An 18,752-nucleotide genomic window follows, 5' to 3' on the forward strand; every position below is an offset into this window, starting at 1 on the left:
ATGAAAGACCTACCTCTGCAGCTTCTTTCTAATTTACTACTGTGACACCAGGACTGTTACCTTTTGAGAATATGTGAGATTGGCATCATCTCAAGCTATTTACTCTATTTTTGTTTTCATCATCAATAAGCCATGCAGGATTCCATGATGTCCATGATGGAGTGGGAATGGAAATTAACTGTTCAGTGAATATTGTCATTTTTTTGTCATTCTTATCACCCCAAGGCAGATAAATCTTATGCTAATTGGGTCCCCTACCACCAGCCTTGTTCTTTATTTTATAAAGCGTTCTTTTACGTAGTATAGTCCTATATTATAGTCTGGTTACACATAATTCGTTTTTATCTTGCCAGAGATAAAAGAGCCTTGAACTTGCAGGAAGTCATTTATGTGTTTTGTTGGTTACATATATATATTTTTAGACTTGCTCTTTAAAGCAAAATGTTGTGATTGGTTTTCTTTCAAGTACCCATTTGTTTTATGATTTAAAAATGCAAAAAGTAATAATTTTATTTTCATCATTGGAACTAGGGTTTAATCATGAAGCAATTCTTCCTTCCCTTTCACAGAAAAATGAATCGATAGAATTTTTCATTTGGCGAAAGTAGACAGAGAGTACAAACAAGGTGGTCACCATTACCCTGGCAACACAGCATTTGTATTCATTCATTTATAGAATTTCCCACCAGATATTGTCAACATAGAATAGTGAAAAAGTTTGTGTTCTTCTTTCTTGGCTTTATTTATATCACATTTGCATGCGTTTAAATTTAACTCAGTGTTTTTTCACATAGGGATGAATTGCTCTTTTTCTTGACTATTAAAATTTGTTTTGAGGGTTTCAAACTCATATTTTCATTGTAAACCTTGCAGCTTTTTTAAACAAAACATCTGGGAAGGGATATTTTTCTGCTTACCTGATTTTGTAGGATATAATAAATTTAGAATTTCGAAAAAGAAAAATCCCAAATCTTGTGTTTTTCTCAACTCTTCTTCCTTCCTTTCCTCATTTTTCTAAAATCAATTTCCACAGCTTCAGTTCTGATTTTGACTTTATATATACTTGAATTTGTCAGTTTTCTCCTTGACCAAATTTGTATCCAGCCTGGCTTTTAATTTCGGGCTGGAAGGTACTCTGCTCTAATGAAAGAAACAAAGATCTTTGACTCGCAAGGGAACATGCAGCCTAGTTGCACTACTGCCTAGCTGTGACCACAGGTGAACTGTTTAATTACGGTAAGGCTGATGCATCATATGGACTAACAACAGTTCAATTAGGCTGTGGCTTACAGACTAGTACAAGACTGTCCAGGTAAAGCACCTGGAGAGTAAGTATTGTTCCTTGTGCTGATGCTGCATTTTCCCCCACCATCTGGCCTTGACCCTCAGTCCTGACATCTTCATTCAGCCATTATCAGTGATTCTGGAGGATGCTTTTCCTGGTTTTGGCTGATTTTTAGATAGTAAAGTGTTCTGGCACATTGAAACCAACTTTCTGCCCTGTACTCACCTGTGCTAATTATTATCCACGATGTGAAGGTGACCTTGTGAGGTGGAGAGTCCCAACCTTATCCTTTTGTCACTTTCTTTTTTTCAGATGTAGTAATCAAATATTCCATATTGAACTTCCAACATTTAATTCATGTGCCAAAGTCATTATTCACTTTCCATTTTATTTGTTCACATGATAGGGAATGGAGTTAGAAATTGAGAGAATGCTGTTGGTAATATTGATTGAGGAACTCTTCATAGAACATCATGTGTATTCCCTATACTATATTTATTCCCGAATTATTAAAATCTTAAGTTTAATAATTATCATTATTAGGCTATAAAGAATAATATTTGGCAAGAAATGTAACAAAAGAGACTGAAAGTACAGTTTAGCTTTATAAAACAGTATTCTCTAAGTTATCATAATTTAATTTAATATTGTTCTTATCATTAAATATCTTCAATAATTTTAATTTGCACTCTAGTTCCTAATTTCATGGTAAATATTTAATAGGTAAGTAACACTTTAGATACAAATTCAAACTAAAAATTCTGAAACCCTTATTTGTAACAACATCCCCACCTATAACAAGGTATTTCTTGACTTATTACTGTAACCGATATCTTAGAAAAACACTCTCAGTTCAGATTCAGGGACTGCACACATTGCTAAATGTATGATACCTGATTTTCATGCAAAGCACCTAAGATAATTCAAAGTAAAAATTTTTTCAAACAATGATAATGAGGAAGCATCGCAAATTTTACCAACCCCGGTGCACCTCATAGGGATAAACTTACTTGGCTATTTTGTTTGGGAAGAAAACAAAAAGGGAAGGAAGCCAGATGAATGCTCTGGCTGCAATTAGTGGTGATGCATGTAGTGAACTGCTAAGTATCCATGACTAATCGAGATAGACAGGGCTGTCCCTTGCTAATCACAAAAGATATTGGCCTGTCCATAGGAGAAAGGAGTGATTATATCAAAAAGATCAGTCAGCTATTACCAGGGCAAACTCTGTCAGGAGTGTTTGTGAACGATAAGACAAAAGAACAGAGATAAAATGAAAAGCAGTATTAACAACCTTTAAATAAGAAAGTGTGTGTGTGTGTGTGTGTGTGTGTGCGCGCGTGTGCGCTCACATATTACATTGAAAGATGCTTTCTTCTATCCTTTTATAAGATATAGATTTTAAAGGAACACACTACATTAAGTCATAACATTCATTGTCATAAAAAATTATTCATACGTAGTAATTGCCTCTTACAATATTGTAAAGCACTTAAAATTTTATAATTATTTTATATTTCCTAAATAACCTTTAAGTGCTAATTATAGCCGATATCAAATCCTGTGCAACACAAAGGACGGAGCCGAATGAAGCAGGTGGGTTGAACGTGAGTCGGCCATTGTCCGTGAAAACGTGCCATTAAGTCCTGGTTTAGAGTTCATAAATGGTTCTTTCTGCCAGACACTGATTTAACTTTTAAATCGTTGTTGTTGTGGCTGAGGTTTTTGTTTGGATACCACCTCTGGATTCAGCAAATACTTTCTTCTAAAGTTGGTAGCTGGAAACTAACATTTTTATGGGTCGTCATCGAATTATCTTCGTTATCTCATCATCGATCTTTGGAAATGTCCTCCTTTTCTAGGTCATTGCATTAACCTAGCAAATCAAAGAATAACACAAAAAAATCATGAAACTGCAGATGTTTATAAAGAAGTATATTTTTAAATCTCAGAGCTCTAATAATTGAATACAATCAGCTAGAAATATATGTTGCAATGTGTAAAAAGAAAACAGAATTTTGAGAAATTTTTTTTAATTTTCTACACAATGCACACAGAATAATAACTTCAATAGAACAGTTAATACAGAGCCAATGCAGATAATACTGTCGAAACATATATATATCCGGCATTGTTGTAAGTACTTTTACATGTATTGATTAACTGGACCCTAATATTAACACTGTGGTAGGTTCTGCTTTTCTCTTGTTTTACACAAGTAGGAACTGAGGCACATGGAGTTCAAGTACTTTTTAAAGATCACACAACTATGTGATCGAACAAGAATTTAAGTCTGTATAATCAGGCTCCAAAGTCCATACATTTTATGACCATAGTATTTTTCTTCTCAGAGCAAAGCAGTTACAAAGTTCTGTGACCAGTACTTTGACTTAGTAGGGCAGGATATTCTTGGCTTAGATTGCTATGAATTGAATAGAAAGAATGGGTGTATCCATTCAATGATTACTGTAATTCAGATCCAAAGACAGGACTCTAGAGACCAGACATAGATTTTTGGTTGCCTGAAACAAGTTTAAATCTTATTAAGCCGTGAAGAGATTATCATGAATTGATAGCCTCAACTAGCTCACACCAAAATTTCTCTGTTTCCTTAACTGACTTACTGCATTTATTCAATTCTAAGACACCATTGATTTTAGAACAATTTCCGGGTGTAAAGGGGGTTTAACTCAAATACTAGGAACTCAGTGAACATAAGATGCAAGCAAATTTTGGAAACAAGAAAACATACTACTATTAGTCAATCAGTGATAATCATCATTATAGTTTGTCAGTGAGTTGCTGGCTCTCAGAAAGGGGGTTGTCCATGACTGTGACCAAAATTATTTTGGAGAGGGTGAGGCGCGGGTGAGCAATTTGGACTTTCCTGAGATTGGCCGCTGAGAACTTATTGTTAGCATTTATTTTTCCAGTTTTTCCCATTCCTGAAGGGCATCTTTTCCTCAGCCTGAAGAAACCCTACTCCATCCTCTTAACTGTCCAGAGTGCAGACTGGCTGGTACAGGTCCGGGCATCTTGCTCTGTAGGTGACCAGCATCTTCTGATAGTGTCTTCACCTTCCCTTTGAGAAGACCTGAGCCAGTGACCATAGTCTTCCTCAAAATGTGCCCTTACAGGCAACACTGCACTGGCATCTAAAAGCCTCAAATGACCACATCTTTCAAGTGCCATTCTGCTAATCCCAGCGCATCCTCAACAAATGGCCACTAATATCACAAGGGTATGGTATATCATCTGCCCCATTGCACACAATGAACTGGGCAGAACTGCACTGACAGCCTTTCCTGAGAGAGCCCTCTGCTCTGGGCTCCTGGAGCTGCATGTAATTCTTTCCCTCCTACATAGGGATGAAACATATTTTAACCTCCATCTCCATTATTATTCGCTTTGCTCAGGCCACCATCATCCCTCGTCCGGAATGCTGCCACATCTTCCTAACCGGCCTCCCTATTTTTCAACCTCTCCAATCTCCGAATCTTTCTCCACACTGCAGCTAATGTCATCTTTCTAATTCAGAAATGCAGTAACTCTATCTAAAATCTTTAAATTCTTTTTTATTTTGCTTAGTAAAAAAGTCCAGAGCCTTTCTAGATTTCTTTCTTTCTCTCTCTATTCTTCTATCTTACCACAAGTGTCCTGGATTCTAGGACTTTGATAAGAAAACTGTTCTGCCCCTTATCTCTATGCTGTTTCCTGTCACCTGGCCAAGTCCCAGTTCCTCCTTCAAGTTTCAGTTTTGATGTCACATCCTATAAGAAGACTTATTGGTCCCTTTAGACTAATTTAGATGTTCCTCCTTTGTGCTCCCAAGCACTGTGTACTTATTTCTTTCTTATTAAAATGTTCAAAAGATCTTGAAGTCACCCATTTCTTTTAACAGAGTAAGAGCTTTATGAGGTCAATGTCCACATCTTGTTTATGATTATATCTGTGGTTTTGAGCCCAATGCCTGGCACCAAATAGGTGATCATATGTAGTCAATAAATTGAAAGAGATTTTACATTGCTCCACAGCAATCTTTCTTAGTTCTCTTGGATAAAGAGGACATACAACATAAATTTTGGTTGGTTTTCTAGACGTAAGGGCTGGCTTTATCCTGCAAAAACCTGGAGCATATCTGACATATTAAACTGATTACTGTGTCTCTCTGAATCAGAAACTCTGTGATCCAGCTCTTCAGAGACATTCTGCTTGTCTTATATGTCTACAGCGTATTTCTCACTTGCTTGGAAATATTCTTGTATCAGCTCTCTAGAGATATCCAGCCTGTCTTTAAACCATCTCTCTATTGCTTTTGGCTCCCATTATCATTGGATTTCACCTCTGATTCATCTTGCTTCCTTCTCGCTCACACATCCACATCTCTAAGTAGTACTCCAGCCGGGCCATCAAAATTCCACAATATAAATCCCACTAGGTAACATATACACAAACAGATACAAAGCCAAAGAGTTTATGCAAATACCTACATATCTGGGGAGAGACATGTAATCTCAAGATTGGTGATTATGGAAAACGTTGTGTGTGATCAGGCAGTAGGCATTGCAGGCAGAGATAGAGAACTCTGTCGCTGCCATTGAGAATACCTTAAAATTTAACGGGTATCCCAGAACATTCATGCATTTTTACCAAAAGTAAGTCAACTTCAAAATGAATGATAGCAATATCTCAGATGTCTTTGAATGTTATTTTTCTTTTAAATACTGGACAGTGTGGTGATCACATTATAAAGTATATAACTGTCAAATCACTATATCGTATACTCGAAACTAACATAATAATGTGTACCGATGGTACTTAAAATAAAAAATAAGAAAGTAAACATTGATTCAACAAGTTTTTTAACAAACGAAATTATGTAGGCTCTGTACACTGAGTTGTGTACAGGTTTTATACTGGTACAGTTGTAAATGAGCCAAGTAGGAAGTCAGTTTATAATTTTATAGAGATAGTTTTTTTTTTTCTTCTATAACAATTGGCATCTTCTTTATTTTCCCCAAGAAAGCCGTTGGGTAAGTGACATTTGAAGAAGCCACTAGAAGACAGATAACAGCATCTGATTACTTTAGGGTTAATCGTTAGCAACATGGTTGTGCTGGCGACATTGTTTATAGTGTTCAATTAAATGCCAGTTTAATGACATTCTGCATTTAAACAGCACTGCTGAGCTTTTATGTAGTTCCAGGCCGGAGGATGGGCCAGCTGTCCACCCTTGCTGACCCACCACATGCCTTTCTTTCTGTCTTTCAAGGATGCAAGTAATTGCTAGTCTTGAAGGAGACTCAAACAAGCTATTGTCTAGCTGTATCCATGGTGCTTTTCTTAATAGGAAATGAATTGGCACTCTTCAAAGCTCCAAGTACCCTACAGAAAAACTGAGTTTGGGCATTATTATGGTAGAACTTTTGTTTCGTGAGGCCTTGGCTGGATATCCCTCTCCACATTTGCAGCTTCTTATTGTACCTCTCATTTTGGGCAGGATAATGGCTCCCTTACCACTGACTAGGAAGCGACAGGGCATCTCCTCCACCCAACCAATTCACTGGGGCTTTTGGAAACAGGATTTTCATACCTGCAAAGCGTTTTCATTCCAAGAATGAGAGCAAACAAACTGACCCAGAGCTAAGATTCAGCTCCTGATAATAGAGACTGCCAGCCTCTAATAATTTGCATCTAAAGAAACCGATTCGAACCAGAGTGCTGCTACCAAACTGTATCTTTGACTAATAGACTCCTATCGATATATAACATTTTGCTTATTCCAGTAACCTCAAGTGAAAGAAAATGAAGGGGAGGTCATGTTCGCCCCAGTGCCTCACTAGCTACTCGTTCAGATGTGTTTTAGAGGTGACCTCCGATTAAAGCTTGGAAATGTTAATGAATCTCGAAGATATCAAGCCCATCCCCTTCCTTATTCCTTTTAAAAAATGTGTAGACAAAAGCCAAACCCCTCGTTTTTTCTGATAATACAGATATACAAGAGAGAGTCTCTGTTTCAGAGGGCTTCACAGTCTAGTGAAAAAGAGAAATAAACAGAAAAATGTAACGTAGTGTGAATATGATGGCGATGAAAGTAGTATTGCACTAGGCCATACAAAGGTGAAGGCATTTTTGTCAGAAAACATGGGAATAAAAGAATTAAAGAAACCACATACCGAAGGAAATGGATCGACTCACCAATCTGAGATGATTTCAACTCTGAGTTCATATAACTATATAATCAACTTCTAGAATATAAGTTTTTAAATATATCGCCTATGTGGGAAAGAATAGTATGAACTTGAGTAATGTGAGAATTAACTATCTCATTTGAATTCCTTAATATAACATACAACAGTAACTGACATATAGCATTTGTGAACATTTTATATAATTAGTGATTATTCTTAACGGAAGGTGATTAAATGTGTTTTATTAAGAATATATTTTTATTAAGAACCTACATCTATCTCTATAAGTAGAGAAACACACACACACACACAGAGAAGGAAGGAGGGAGGGAGGGAGAGAGAGGGAGAGAGTCTATATTACATATCAGATATTTATACTCCAGAAGACCTCTCAAAGAATCCTATTTTAGGAACAACCACGTTTTGAGAAATTCTGTTTGAACAAAATTATAAGAAGAGACAAACGATCTTTACCATACTGGTTTACCATATTTTTTTTTAAATCACTTCTAGCTATTCAAGTGAGAATTTAATTAAATGTTTCTTACTTGAATACATAATCTAATAAAATGAGATCAGTGATTGCCAGTGACTGGAGGGGACTGTCTTTGGTGATTGATGGCTCTGCAAATGCAATGCTGAATCTCGGTTTACTTTGCATTTCGACCTCTAAGTAGTGTTTGATCTCAAGCAAATCCAGTCCGAATCAGAATACTGAATCAGAATGCTTATAGTGGAACACAGTAATCTGGTTATTTTTTTTCCTCTAGGATTTCAGGTCAATTATTAGAATTAATAATATTTCTTAATTTGGGAAAATTGTCATCGCAACCTCATGTAAAATTTATTTCTTGTGTAATTTTATTTTATCTCAATTCCTATATCTTATCTCTTCTTTGGGAACTATCTAATGAAGTCAGTTTAGTTCTTTGAATTTGCATGCATCCTTGAAAATTCTCCAATGTTTTTTGATTTCATTATTCTTACCTTTTTTCCTTAAACATATGTGATTATATAAGTAATAGTTTGCTGTAGTATCACCCCCTTTCTTACTTTTTTCACTCAGTACTAGTTTTTAGACATATTCATATAGTTGTTTAGAAATGTAGTTCATTTATTTTAATGGATCCATAGTTCCCATTATGTATAGTCAAGAATATGATTGAGTATTTGCATACTTAATTTCATTAAATGTCATAGAAGGTCTGCGACTGCTTGCACTCCCACCGGAAGTACGTGGTGGATTCTGTCAACCTATTCCTTACAAAGTAAGAACTCTTAACACACGACTTGTGCAAATTTCTGTGGAAGTAAATCTTTGTAGTGCACATTGCATGATATATAATTTAATCAAAACATCCTGGCATGTATTGTGTTAAGGAGATGCTCAGTAAATATTTGTTAAATAAATTGAGTTAATGCGTGGAATTCCGGCTCTATCACTCATGAGCTGTATCACTTTGAACAAATTACTGACTCTCTTAGTTCTTATCTTTAAAATGGATATAATAATGCACATTTGTTGGATTGTTGGAGTAAATGAGTTAGAGCTTGAGAAGATTTAGTTAAATATTTAGATATAAGAAACATTATTATTGTTATTATTTTTTTCTTGTTGTTATTCAGTGATGCCATAGATGTTCACATGTGACTGTAAAGTAGTGTAATTAAGTAACTTTTAAAAAAGAAGGTAAATAATTTTTCCATTACAAGTGTTCCCCGTAGTGCACCCTTGGTTTTTAAATACTCAAACTTCTATAGAGTGCATGTAACTCTCAATACATTTTTATCTGATGTTTACACAGGAAATCTCATGTTCATATATGGAAAACAAAAATACAACCATTTTGAGAAAACGAGGTGCATGGAAGTGCTTAGGTTACATTTTAACTACAGTTATTAAAACAGCACAGTAGCATATAGGTATTTTGAAAAGAACAGCATGTGTCAATGAAAGAGACTTTCACGTACTGGAAATACTTCTGGCTCTAGGTGTCAGTGTCATATTCATTGTAAACCATACTCTGTCCTTGAACTTGTCCTAACGGTGTCTCCAGAGTGCCTTTCAAAGTTCTCCCTTGTTTCAACCTAGGTTCATATGAACTTATGAAAAAAAAAATACAAGTAAATTAAAAAAAAGTAACATAGTGACGAAGATGTTACTATACACAAAAACAACTCTTTGTACTAGCCATATCAATTATTTGATAATCAGGAAACGATGTTTTAATCATTTTATATCCCAGCATACTTATAGAAGAGTTTTCTGTGTTTCATCTACATTTAGGAAATAAATTGAGTGTTTCACTAAAGTATATCTAAGTTTTGCAGGAGCTGTAGTTTGTAATATTTGGGTAGGCCCCTCATTAAGTAAAAAAATACAAAATTATCCTACATTTATGACTGTTACAAACATTTACTGCTAAGCTTCCATCCAAGACCTCAAAAGGAGCTCATGCAAGTGAGGGACTCTGAAGGTTAAGCTTCATCACCCTCATAATAAATTAACCTCTGGGATTTGGGATTAATGTGTAATTCATCATAATCTTTCCCCTTTTCACATGGTAGGAAACAGGTTCCCAGCTCGCATTCAGACACAGAATGTCTGATTTTCAGGAATGTATAACTGACTATATTAAACAGAAGATCACTGTTTTAAGACAAGCTATGAAGAAAAAAATCCAATCAATGTGAAAAAAAAAAACCCCTTTAATTGTAGCCGAAACTCTCATTTTAGTTCTTTATTGCTCGATGTGGTGAATCTCTACCAATTCTCTTTTCATTGGGACTTGTTTGTTATCACTAAGTCTACCAGCCCTTGATTCTCAATTTAATCGAACTGTTTGATCTTGTAAATGACAATTACAAGGCAATTTTTTAAAATTTTATTTTTACTTCTGATTGTCCTTAAAATACATTGTGTGGAGTTGTTTGTTTCCCTGCCCTTGGCTAAAAACTCGTGCAGATTCCATGACTTTCGCCAGCATTCTTAGGTGACAAGAGTTCTCTAGTTTCTTTGAGTCATAGTTGAAAAATTACCATGTCCAGCCCTATGTAAAATAAAACCTCAAAAGCGAGTCCTACTTTCTCTTCTCCTTTCTCACTCAGCCCTCCCGCTCCTTTTCCTCATCTCACCATGGATATTTTCTGACCTCTCCCGGAATGTGAGCGGGAGGCCGAGGAGTGGATAAGGGCTGCAGAAGTCCTCCGACCTGACTGAGACGAGCGGGCCGATCTAGCAGTGGCTCTCGTCCTCCTGTCCTGGGGGTCTTCTCAAGCACCCTTCCCCGGCTACGGAAATGGGTCTCTCTCCCACGTGGTCCCTTACTCTCTTGTCATCGTCGAGCATCCCTCCACCTCTTTTATTCTCTAGGTGGTTTTTGTTCCTTCAAAGGAGCCTTATCCTGCAGGACCTAAGATGATCCGGGGCTGGCGCTGTACTCCGATCCACGGGAAACAATCGTGCATCCTTCGCCCCGACAGTCTCTGCCTCTTCACTTCGCACCTCTTCGCGTTCTGCCGCGAGGCAGGAAGCCAGCCCACATTTGGTCCTGTGTATTTCCCAGGAAAAGTCAGAAGCCAAACTATTGCATCCCCCAACTGCCGGGGGACATTTAAACTTCTCCTGATGGCAACAACAACAACAAAAATAATAATAATAAAAAAAATGAAGTGCCCTCCACCTTTCCCCCTTTTAGGGGAGTAGGTGGTAGGACTCCTGAGCAAAGCAACCCCTCACTACTACAAAAATTTCCCACCCCCACATTTAGATCATCGGTGTTGGTAAATGGTTTTAGAAGTTACACGCCTTGATTCCTACCGTCTTTGAAATATGTTTATCCTGAAGCGATAATCCACTTCAAATTTATTTTGATTATCTTAGTACTTTATCCAAAACACCCATAAAAAATGAGAAAACACTTTGCAAACCTAGATATTTTCAGCATAGCATCTTCTAGTCTTTGTATGGTAAATAAATAAGATGTAGCATTTGCAGTGGTTCTTCCTCTACTTACATCATGATACTCTTAACCATCTATTTAAAAAGGTATTGAATGTTTCAGTCTGTGATGTCCTCGGTTATTTTTCCTTAACTCATGCTAATCATAGTCACATGGATATTCTGAGGCTAGTGTCTTTCATTTAATATAATATATGCCATTGGCATTTAGCCCTAATCGGAAACAAAAGGGCAAAAATACCTCGGGGAGAGATATTGGACCTTTAACTAATAAAGGATATGTAAGATTCAAACATTTTATTAATTTTGTTTCCTGTTAGAATAAGGTTAACCACTTTAGCTTATTCTAAGTTATCTTAAGGATAGTTGTGTCAAATATTTTGAATAACATGATTACTGGGAAGTTTCCTTTAAACAAAATATCAGTTATTTAGTTTTGTTATATTTAGAATAGCTGTCAGTTTTAGTAATAGTGGAGTTATGGTGAGAATTTCTGTTTTCCAATGAATCTTTTAGCAGTAAAATTGAAAAATTATAATAATAGTTCAGATTCAGGGCCTGGATAGATCAGATGAAAATGCGACAGTTTTAGAATTTCGTGTGTGGAGGTGCTTTCATTCTGACTCTGATGTAGAGGTTTAATATAGTTAAAACCTCTGGTGGCACTAGAGCCAGCTATCTATACACTCCTAATGAGTCCTTCTTCGCCGAAATCATGCTTATAGTATGCTAAAGGAGTTCTCTTTTAAAAGTTTTTCCAATCTTAGTGTCTGCTGTGCTGTTTGAGAAATGAACATCTTTAACAGATCGAGAAAATCAAGTTTGGCAGCTGCTTACATGGCTGTTTCGCAGTATGTTGAAAAATCAAACTTAACTCTTCAATGAACACATTTTCTGAACTTCATGTGGTCTTTGGGTACACAGAACATAATGCAGAGATGCAAGTGGTATGCTTGCTGATTTAGTTGAGGCAGCTTCCTCAGTTAATGCTACGGATGATTTTTGTATTGGCATTTGGATGAATGTAACTGGTAAATCTCAGTCGACTTACTTTCCAAGATCACTACGTAGCATTCTTTAATTTACTGGCATTATAGCATTTACAAATCCAGAGCTATTTGGAATATAAGGATAAGATTAAAGGATTGAGATTCTAAAATTCAACTCAGAAATTTAAACTGAGAAATATTAATTTAGGGATAGTTTAAGATTATTTTTCTTTTACAGGTAAGAAAATTGAGGTGATGCAGATAGAACCAATAGGTGATTGAAGTCAGGATAACTAATTGTGAGAGCATCACCGGAACAAACATCTCACCCTTCACTAAACCAAATCCAAACACTTAGAGATGGGAGTGCAGTATGCTTCCAAGTTTTAAATCATCTGAAATTTTCTTAAAACAAGCATAAACTAATAAGTTATACTGCCTTAGGCCTGCTGCTTTCATTCTTATTCATAAATAACATTTCGCACATAGCAAATGCTTGATAAATATTTGTCAGAATGAATTAAATTTATTCAAAGATAAATATAGTATGACACGTTTTCCCAAGGCTTCCCCACATTGATATCAATTCATAAATTTCACTGGCTCTGAGGTTCCACCTACTCAGTAGCGGTATCTGTCCTTTGCCTAAAAACTCTGTTGATTCTTAGAGACCCCAAAACAGGCAGTGTCCCCTGTGCTCAAGGAAACTGTTGTTTTGCTCTGAGTCAAGGAATCCCATGCACATCTCTGCTCTCCGTACCAGTCATTTTAGTATTACAGAAAAGTGACACTCTGAAATAGTGGCCGCCTTGCCCTACCAAATGCCAAAGGTGTTCTCTCTTTAGGGATGAGGGTGGGAGAATGAATGACTCTCTCCCCAGATTTCTGCGGTTCTTCTCTTCCGGGTGCCTAAACCATCACTGCTAGGTCACACAAGCCAGTAAGTGGAGGAGCTGATGTTTAAAGTTAATCCGACTTCAGTCTCCGAGCCTCTGCCCTCACCTGTCTGAAGTGTGGCAATGACGTTGCATCCTTTACGTCCTCCTCCACTCTCTGAGGACCATGTACACAAGTGTCCTGTGTCCATCTTCAGCCAAACACAGAAAATTTGGACATAAATTTCTTGGGTAGGTTCTTCGTAGGGGAATGGGCTGGAAGAGGGCTTCCTCGAGCTTCACTTTCTAGAAGAGTCTCAGCTGTGCTCCAACTTTCAAACCAACTCATTCCGATAAAATGACACGATTTTTTAATTCTGTGATATATATTTTATACTTTTTCTTTGTATTTTTGTATTTGTGATCTAAGACTCACGGTCTTATTTTGAAAAGCCTCATAGTGCTATTCAATCGTTTGTTATTCTCTATGGTACCTTTCTTTGGTGGCGATGCTGCATTCCAAACAACTCTGAAATCTCTGTGACTTAAAAGACTATTGCTCATGGCTTGCAGGTCAGCTGTGGTGCTGCTGGATGCTGCCGCACTCGGAAGGGGTCAGCTGGGCTTGGCTCCAGGCTGAGAATTGTATTCAGGCATGCTCAGCGTTTCTTCTCATCCCAGGGCTAGTGGCTCTCCAGGGCATTTTCTTCTCATGGCAGATGACAAAGGTACAAGTAGCAAGGAAAACCACTCAAGTATATTCAGTGCCTCTGCTTGCATCAAATTCATTAACAGCCCATTAACCAAGGCATCGCATGGTTTTGCCCAGAGTTAGCAGAGTGAGGGCGGAAGTTCTCTGACTCTACTGGAAGGTACTGCAGAGTCAGGCGACTGAATGTTTGGATGTAATCCTATTACAAGGAGGAGATCAAAATGTAGAACAATTATCCATTTTACTACAGTCGGGAATGACAATGAGGTGATAACGATGATGATGATGATGATGATGATGATGACACTAAGCTATATTCACCCTGAGATTTTTATCCTCAACGTTAAAGGCCTAATAAGTTGGCCTTACAGGAGTGCTTTATTTTTTTTCCCATGAACGATTAAAAAGCATTTTAGGAAAAACAATTTTTCTAAGTAAAGAGAGAAGTGCATAGGAGATGATGGGTCACTGACAGAGAGGACATAGGACTTTGAGATGTCTTTTGAACATGTCATTCTCAAATTAACATCTTGCCTGGCTCCCACGGTCTTGTGCTTGAGTATTAGAGAGAGAAGACTGTGATTTTAATTGTGTAAACTTACGAGAGCCTTTAAAAAATTGAGAAATACAGGCTGCAGTATTTTATTGCTTGGATAACAAGAGCATGTGATACCTTGGATGACGAACACTTCTTCCCACTTAGCAGCCACTCCCAAGACTCAGTAGCCTGAGAGTGACGCAGAAACATTCAGCAAGGGAGCTAGAAGCAGGAGGGGACGTGAAGTGAGGTTCAGCATGCGTGGATAACAGCAGAGAATCCCCGCTTTTGAGGTGCGATGACCTAATGAGACAGACTGAGGAAGCGGGGAAGCGGTAGACCTCGTTCCAGCTCATGCGCAGGCATCGTAGATGAGAAGAAAACTCAGGGGAACAATTTTTCTGCCACTACAGGCTGCTTTTAATCGAAACTAGTGTGTTTGGAGGAATTATAGCTTTTGCCGTTGTTGCTATTACTATCGAGTACCATTTTTATTCATATTTTAGTGTTTCTTTCCCTCTGATGATGTGACAGGATAGTGATCTCAGACAATTCTGCTGCTCATGAAAGGAATGCGTTTACCCATGTCGATTCTCTTTGCTTAGGCTAAGATAAAACGAATTGGATCAATAAAAAATTGTTGCTGTTTGGATAAGAATATGCTCAATGGACAACAATTTGCTTGGCACTTCTAAGTTTTCCTGCTTCCGCAATGTGCTCTATAAGTGCTTGAATTTATTTATCGCTGTCAAGTTAGAAGAAAATAAAAGTTACCCCATTAGTACCATAGAATCGTATTCCAATACATTTCATCACCTGAAAGCCCTTCCACAGGCTGCGAAATTCTCAATAAAATTGGAAACCTCATTGAATCGTCTCATACTGAGTTGAATATCAATAAAACTACAATTTCATTGGCAAGTGCTGGCCAGCGAAAATGGGAATCACATTGATTTACATTATCATAGTTTAATATCCTTTAACAGACATTGTCCTTTAGGTTCACTCCTCAAATAACTTTCTTCTATGTTTAAACCCACCATTTCTGTGGGGCATTTTTTTCTTAGGAATCTCATCTATTGCCATGCTTTAAGCACCGATGACTCTTGAAATTCTGTCTCTAGACCTGTATTTCAGTTTCCTTGACAATCTGCCTGGGATATCCTGCAAGGAATGTGGCAGGTTAAAAAACAAATCCACTCATTTCCTCTCTACTGTGCTTCCCAAAACGTGCTCTTCATCTTGACTTTTTCATTTCTGTAAATAGGTCTAGTGTATGAAACTTGGGGCTATTATCCTTCTCGCACTTTCTTTATATTTAGTCAGTGCAAATTCTATGTCTACGCTGCATCAATATTTTATTTCCACATTTCCATTTTTAGTCCATTTCCTCTTCTGCAGCAAGAAAATTCTAATTCCTGAATTTTTTGAAAAAGCCTTCCTAATGTAGTTCTCAGGTTTACTTCTCTTGCCTTCTTCAGTTATCTATACACTACCCCGCTGCTGATTAATCTTCCTAAGGTTCAGTCCCTCGATTACTCCAAACTTGATCTATCTTTGGGGTCTACCTCAAATGTTATTAATGCCATTACAATTTTTTTTCTAGCGTCATCACCATATGTAGTGTCTTGGCCTTATCAATTTCTTTGTAGATTTTACACCTCAAATATTTTCACACAATTGACCATTTTTGAATATGATCAATTTTATGTTTGTTCCCCCATTTGCTCCTAGCAGCATAAAATTGAGTATCTCCTGATGCCAAGGATGGTGAGTTACTTATCTTTCTATCCCAGGCTGTAATTTGCACATAAAAGATGAACGGTAAATGCTTACCAAATTTAATCAGCAACTTGACTCGGGCCCTGTGAATTCACGATTTATTTTCTAGCAAAAACAAATATTACACTTTTCTCCCAATGGTTATGCAATTGAAGAATTACCTTGAGTCACATCAATACCCGAGAGCACACATGCTCACAAATAGCTATTGATATTCTTTTGCTTTGATTTATTGGAAAGTATTTTTCCCCCTAAACTGAGGACGGCATTAATGTCCTCTCCTAGGATAAAGTGCCTGTTAAAAGTATGGAGATTGTTCTCACAGAAGAGCTAGAATAATGAATCAGAAACTCCTGCCACTGACGGACTTGGTATTGATATTGAAATGGAGTATTTTTGGTAAAGTTAAATGAGATATTCTCGTTTGTCTTCAAATTCAGTAAAACCTTGATTAGTAGAAACAGGTGGATCTATACTTTCTATGCCCAATAATTCTTTAACTAAGTATCCCCCACAGTGGCCGTTTTCTGTTGTTCTTCATTACCAGTCAAAACCAGCTTGTACTGTTTCTCCCAGGACAGAGCTGAACATGTGTTGCATCTTGCGAGCATATTTGCTATGGAAAAAATAATAATAATAAGTATGGTTCATGAGATGATCTCATATTTTCTTGGCTATTTTGGGGGATTTCATGATTCTAATGGTACATGTATTTAATGTCAGCTCCTGTTTCGTGAGTTGACATTAAATAAACCAGTAAACTCTGGTGCTTAAAAAGACAATTCGACAATTAAAAAGACAGAAAATGGAGATAGTATATTTACTTTAACACGGCCTCCATTATTCTAAACCTCCTAACAACAGTAATAAAATATTTTAGCAAGAGTTTCTAGAGGCAGTAAGAATTTAATTTTCTTCTCAGAAAGAGGAACATGTTCATAACTCACCAGAGAAGGCTGGGCTTATAATTTATTCACTTCTTCTTATTGTGCTAAAAATTGGAGCCCAGAGTAATATATTTGCTCTTTCAATGTGGTAGATATGCATAAAACTAAATAATTGAAGTAAACACTAATGTATGAGTTATAAATTGTTACTTCCAGAGATACAAAGTCTTGGCGACTTCAATATCATAGATCGGAATCTCTCTCTCTGTTTGCACCTTTACCATGTGAAGGGCTTCGCCGATGGTCATATGCGAGTGAGCAGTGTACGGACAGGTACGCAAGGCAACGGGAAGCAGCTTTTATCTGCACCACAATCATGCCGGTCATGAAGCCAAACCCTGCACTCACCTGTGGGATGTGCTTTTAGGGGCTCACCCTACATCTTCGCGTTACTAACTGTGTAAGCTACTTAGTGCTGCCTAATGCAGGGGATTTGGGAGGTGTGGGTCACATTGTCCTTCAAAAACTGTTTTTGCCCAATTTTGTCTAATTTCAGTCACAGAACTGCAGCCAGTATTTGGGAAACACAATTTCTATGTGACTGTTTCCATTGACATCAAGTTTAGTGTGAGCCGTGCGGTTGCACACGTAGCATATATTTTTAAAAATACTTTTTCTTATTATAAGAGCAAATCTGAGAAATTTTTACAAATAATGTAGAAGGAAGCATTTCTCATCCCATTGATAGCGTTGCAATTAGTTTTATTTCACCTCTTTTACCTTGCATGTGCATACATATATATGGGTGCATCGAATGTTGCATTTCAATATATGGATGGATACATATGTATGTACGCATGTATAAACGTTTGCATTTGAATCTTGCATTTTTCATGTTACATTGTTATTGTCATTGATTGTGAAAAAAAACATTACATTAATGACTGCATAACGGTCTGACGATAGACATACTCTACTTCATCTAGCCATTCTCCTATTATGAAATATTTATTTTTCTCTTTTTATTATGATAAATTCTGTTGTAGTGAATTAACTTCTAAGGAAAGTTAACTTTATATAAACTATAGTGAACCGTCTTCTTTCAAAGATTACCATCTTCTACCTAGCTTATAGTTTTCATAGCAAAGACAGTCCTCTTTATTAAAAACATACAAAAATATTCCTTATGATAATGTTATTTATGGGTGAAATTACTCGCTCCTTTAAAACCGCAGGTCCTTTGCCCTCATTTCTTAGTCCTCTTCGTTCAGCTCTGGTTTCGGACTCCGTGGGCTGACCTCCTGCGCGCATGGCCGGTTTCCGTTTTCAGCCGCCCGCACTCAGAGCGGTACCCAGGGTAGAGTTTCTCGGCTTCTCTCTGGCCTTTTTCGCTTGAGGACTCGTTCTATCTGAAGATTTCCATAACTAAGGCCAAGTGAAGTAAGCCTCTTTCTGTTTACACATATCTTGTCTCTTACTATTGGGAAAGACCCTGGAATCATAGAATACACTATGATTTTTTTCCTTATTAT

Source organism: Pteropus alecto, unplaced genomic scaffold (genome assembly GCF_000325575.1).
Source record: "Pteropus alecto unplaced genomic scaffold, ASM32557v1 scaffold17, whole genome shotgun sequence".
Classification (NCBI taxonomy): domain Eukaryota; kingdom Metazoa; phylum Chordata; class Mammalia; order Chiroptera; family Pteropodidae; genus Pteropus; species Pteropus alecto.